This window comes from Camellia sinensis, chromosome 9 (assembly GCF_055761805.1).
Source record: "Camellia sinensis isolate YWXY chromosome 9, ASM5576180v1, whole genome shotgun sequence".
Classification (NCBI taxonomy): domain Eukaryota; kingdom Viridiplantae; phylum Streptophyta; class Magnoliopsida; order Ericales; family Theaceae; genus Camellia; species Camellia sinensis.
The window spans coordinates 1,298,693-1,304,595 of record NC_138969.1 but is presented as its reverse complement, the minus strand read 5'-3'; the positions used below and the strand labels follow the sequence as shown (position 1 = coordinate 1,304,595).

At 32.4% G+C, this 5,903-nt stretch overlaps 1 long non-coding RNA gene across 1 annotated transcript; it reads left to right on the top strand.

Moving 5' to 3' along the window:
• The first annotated feature begins 253 nt into the window (after positions 1-253).
• LOC145798445 (uncharacterized) lies at positions 254-4,857 on the top strand. Its single transcript, XR_014339302.1, has 4 exons — positions 254-778; positions 1,132-1,323; positions 3,056-3,098; positions 3,205-4,857. It is a non-coding gene; the product is annotated as an uncharacterized LOC145798445 (long non-coding RNA).
• Positions 4,858-5,903: the final 1,046 nt, after the last annotated feature.

Sequence of the window (5,903 nt, the reverse complement as noted above, 5' to 3'; positions counted from 1 at the left end):
ACAAATAGATTCTCTAAATTATTGAGAAGTATCATTTTGACCTTCTAAACTATAAAAATATAAAAATAAACCCTTTAAACTCTAAAAATTATCAATTGGACCCCTTAATGGAATAGGTCAAAATAAAACACATCAATAATCTAGAAGGTCTATTTACATTGAGTCCTCGTTTGATAAATATTTTGGGGCTAAAAAGGTAAAAAAAAACAAAATATATTATATCTATATAATAAGGCAAGAGGGATTTTGAAAATGTCTTAAAATGTATGGGAGATACATTTGGTTTTAAGGGCCAAGATGAATCTTGAGCTTAGATCAACGGCCAAGATGAATCAGAGATACATTTCCCACCCGTTTGAGTTCATCTCTCCCTCTCTCCCACGTTCTCTTCAGCTCCCTCTCTCCCACGTTGTCTGTCATAGTGTCTCTCATCACCACAGCCATTGAAGACCCTTCGAACCCATCGATACCCACCCTCCTTCTTCGATACCCAACCCTTCGATACCCACCCTCCCTCTTCGATACCCACCCTCCCTCTTCGCTACGCTACTCCTCCTTCCCTTACAACCCTTCTCTTCGACCTGACCGAGGCTGTCACCGACCGAGCCTCCCTCCATCCGACGATCGAGTCGAGTCTCTCTCTCCGACGATCGAGTCTCTCGCCTGACTCGCTTCTCGCCTCTCAATCCCGCCGGACTCTCTTCTGTCGACGGATCTGTCTTCTCTCGGCTCTCTCTCTCCGACCAGCCCGATTCTGTCCACCGACTCCAACCTACAGGTATATAACTACAAATTGAAATCTGCTGTTGTTGTAGAATTAGTTTTTTGAAAAGGATTTTTTTAAGGGGGCAAAAAAAAGAAAAGTTAAATCTGTTGTTGTTGTTGTAGAATTTGGGATTTTTTTTTTAGGGTTTTTTTGTAAGGGAAAAAAAAAGAAAATTGAAATGTGTTGTTGTAGAGTTTTGTTCAAAAATTTTTTTTTTTTGTGACTTATTGCTCCTCTGTGGTGTGGATGTTCTTTGTTCTTTGTTCGAAGATGCCTCACCTCAAGTCTGCCCCAAGATCCTCTACTTTGTTTTTGATATTCCAGAGATGTAGGTTGAATTGAATGTATTGAATTTTTGTATGCAGTGTGCCAGTGATGGTACTAGGGCAGAAAGAAAGGCAAAATTGGAAGGCTATTCCTTTCCTTTGTGTGTAAAGATAGTTGAAACTTTGCAAAAGAGCAGGGGAAAATTTCACCTTCAAACCCTCCATGTTCTTGGGCACAACACCAGATGGGATTCTAAAGGAAATGCATGCCCGATTTTCCATGGTTTTCTGGTTAGTTCCATATTTATGAATTCCTTTTCCAATTAGTTGTTAGAAGGAAATGCAACATTTCAGGAGTCTACTCATCAATATATCCATTTCATACTCAAGCTCTTACAGTTTGAGTTCATTGTTCAATGCTGAACACAATGATAAAATAGGACTACATAGATTTTAGACAGTTAATGTATACATATTGTGCATGCTCCTGATCACCATCAGGAACATGGACCATCACTACTTACTACTCTTGGGTTTGATTGGTGTGATTTGGGTTTGATATTTTTTCCCCTTCTCTCTCTGTTCTTCTCCTTCATTTCATGAATACATACATTTTTAGGATTGTTTATAACATTCTTGGGTTTGATATTTTTTTTACATTCATGAATACATTGATATATTTTTAGTTTCATCTGTCTGGGTTTAAAATTGGGTTCATTGAGGCTTACAATCTGTGTAATTTGGGGCTTACAATCTGTTTTTATATTTGTAAGTTGGGGCTTACAATCTGTAATTTGGGGCTTACAATACATTGATATATTTTTAGCTCCAATGTTTAATATTTGTAGTTATATTTGTTTCCCGTGTATCTTTTGTGATTAATTTTATGATTAGTTTTATTGTTGTTGAAACTATGATATGGGTAAAGGTAGAAATGTCAAATATTCATGGATTTGGGTCATTTCTAGGTGAAGCTATGTGGAATAGCTTAGTATGGTAATCTCATAGGTGTTACAATTGGATACACAATAACGGCATTTATTAGTATAGTGTGAGTATAATTTTAATGGACTTGCTTTTCGATTTGAATCTCCTTATTAGTCTTTTATTGTCTTATTTATAGTAGGGGGAGAATTCTTCCCAATCCACTATGTGAGTTGGAGGCTTTGTGGGGATGTATGTAGATATACCATAAAATTATTTAATTTGTTTATTTGTTATTTGTAAATTATTATAATTATGTGATTTTATATATATAAAAAAAAATTGTGGATTATTTTTAAAATTATACTTATCGTCTATTTTTTTAAGACAAATATATATGATGAAATAATGTAGTTATAATTATCTTATCAATCTAATTTTTCTCATAACTAATTTATACATAGGATTTGAAAAAATGAACAATTCAAATTATCATAATAGCAGACTAAAATAATATTAAGATTTGAATTGTTCATTTTTTTAATCAACATTTGAGTCTTAGATTACAGTTTTTGAGTCTTTCTCATTACTCAAATTTTAAAATCACTAAATTATTCACCTAATGATCATTGTTCGAGTTTAGAAAAAATAAATATAAAAATGAAAACAAAAGCAACAATTGTCACATTTTTTTCAAATACTCCCCCACAAAAATGCATAGTCAGTCTATACATGCGTACTCACCTTAAACTGGGGGTATGACTCATGAGAGCAGGGGCATTATTCATTCTTCATAGCAGCCGGTTTTAATTAAACGATATTCAAAATATTTTTACAAACATAGTGTACATGAATTTACAGACATAGTGTACATGAATTTACAGAGAATCACCGAACTTCGCATCACAATCAGAAACAATTAACTAAATTTTCAGCAATTAAAGCAACAATAGGATGAACAAACAATCTCAATGCAAATAACCATAGAGAATTCACATCAATTGGGATTCTTTGTACTATATAGCATAAATCTGCTGATCAACATTTGATATGTTAAAAAATAAAATCTAATGATTTCAGTTTCCGCTTGAAATTTCAGATTTTGGCTTGAAAGGCTTGCGAAGAAAGCAGAAAGTTTTCAGGTTCTCTCTCTTTCTCTCTGTGCTTCATATTTAAATTGTTGATTCATGGTTTCTGGTTTATCATCATTTCCGTTTATGGTTCATGGCTTATCATTTGGTGAAACAGAGCTACTTCAGAGCCACACCAAACCTGAGGCTTCTATCTGTGCAAGGTAATATTTTTGTCTCTATTCCTCTTCTCTCTCTGTTCCCCTTTGTTTTCTTCTCTTGCCATTTTCTCTCTATCTGGTTCTGTTTTTTATTAAATACTCTCACATGCAAATACTTCAATTGTTGATAATTTGAGTTGTAATTTTAGTTTAGAATTTGGGTTTATATATCTGGGTTTATATATTTTAGTTAGAATTTGGGTTTATATATCTGGGTTTATATATTTGAGTTAAAATTGGAAAATTATTGGTGAAATTGATATTGATGATATTTACACTTACTAGCAGAGTATGTACACCCACCTTCCATTGTTGTTTGGGATGTCCCAAAATAGTTATCCATCTTGAAAAGCCAAGAAACTAATACTGTTATCATCATTTTGTTAAGTTTGAATGCATTTAATAGATGGACAATTTTGAAAATTCTTACTATACTGTTAAAGTATATAAACATATTAACTCATAAATTTAATTTTTTTTCTTTCCTTTTAAACAAACCCAAAGTAATTGTTTGTGTTTGTTATTTTTTTTTTTAATGGAATATGATAAGTACTAAATTAACAAAAATAAATAAAACATGATATGCTTTTCAGTTGTCTTTGTAAAATAGATAGATGGAGAGACATTATACTATAGTTTGATTCTTCATCAAACAGAATAATTAAGCTGATATTACCCCAATATCCATTGAACGCCACGCCACACCTCACCTCACCTCACTCACTAATGATTTTGAAAGAGTTATTTGTTATGATTGGCAGCACTTATTAACTGTCCTATTGGTTCAAAGGGGTTTTATTATTTGTTTGGATTTGTTTTCTGGGGGTGTAAATTGATACATGGACCAATTGTTAACCAAACAATTCTAACATTTTTTTATTTCTTTTTGTTGCTCACTCACTAATGATTTTGAAAGAGTTATTTGTTATGATTGGCGGCACTAATTAATTGTCCTATTGGTTCAAAGGGGTTTTATTATTTATTTGGATTTGTTTTATGAGGGTGTAAATTGATACATGGACCAATTGTTAACCAAACATTTCTAACATTTTTTTATTTTCAATAAATCTGCTGATACATATCAAACAAAGAATCTGCTAATCATTTATTTTATTTGATATGTATCAACATCTGATCAAATTTTATCTACTGATACATATCAAACAATAAATCTACTGATGCATATCAAAGTTTACATTCAAAGTTCATTCAAAGTATAAATAAATTTCATTCAAAGTTCTATCAATTTATCTGCTGAAATTTTTTCTGCTGATATGTATCAATAAATTTCATTCAAAGTTCTATCAACTGGTTTGTATCTCTATCTGATTGATTGGGGTAAATGATTTCTTTTCATTTTATATTGTTGGGTTTGAATTTTCCAGAATTCTCTCTAAAATTATCAAATTTACATTTGTCTTTCACACACACGTATGAGCGAGTCTTGCATTCACAATAGCGAGTCTTGCATTAACACCCTTTCTAACACTATCAGTCTATCATCATAAGCATTACTTGAACACACCATCTCTATTACGATCCTAGAACAATATTACATATTGGAGACCTAACAATGAAATACAATATTACATGTGTGTATGTGTATTGGAGAATAAAACTAAAGGCACGGTGTAAATTCATCCACTTTTCATCCACTAATCATTGGTTACAATCCTAATTCTCAGAGTAAATTTTGTTCAAGGTCATATAGTTGTGGATACAGTGGGATAATCTTTTCTTTCTCTCTCTGCTTCGAACCCCGATTGGAGCTCTCCGGTACCTCTCTCCCTCTCTCCCTCTCTCTCTATGCTTCATGTTTAAATTGTTGATTCATGGTCTGGTTTATCATAATTTTTGTTTCTGGTTCATTTCTGTTTATCATCATTTCTGGTTTATCATTTCTGTTTCTGTTTTTGGTTTATGCTTCATAATTTCTGTTTAAATTGTTTAAGTTCATTTTTGTTGGCTATTTAAAAAAAGAGAGGAAAAAAAATAAAGGGGTTCTTACCATATACTCCCTAGATTTTGGTTTATAAAGCTTGGTTCTTTTGTTTTGTTTATTTATTCATTTGCCAAATTATTTAATTATGATTTCATTTCGCTTGCAAGATTTGATTATTGTTGGCATTGGAAGGAATATATTTGTTCAGGCCCAAGTGAGTAATGCCTTTTATTGTCTTCTTATTCTTTGTGATTCTTCTAATTCTCAGACTAAATTTTGTTCAAAGTCATATAGTTGTGGATACAGTGGGATAATTAACCGTTCATTTTGTCAGTGCCACATTGCACTGTGATGGTTACATGTCCATAAAAAAATAGTATTGATTCAATTTCTAAAAAGAAAAAAACTCAGGAAAAATTTGTTATGCTTATGATATTTTAAATTATTTAGTTTGGTTTTATGAGAGAGATTGTTAGAAGCTAATCCCAAATACTGGTTGGCTATGTGGATCATTTTCCATATGGCTTCATTCAAAGTTCTGTCAACTGGTTACTTTTCATTTTATATTGTTGGGTTTGAGTTTTCCAGAATTCTCTCTAGCGAGCTGTTAACAGGTTATTTCTGCTCTCCAGTCTCGGCTCACAAGGTAAGATGCTCGCTCCCCTTCTCTTTATGTTTCCTTTCTCTCTCTGTATTTCTTCCTACCCATTTTCT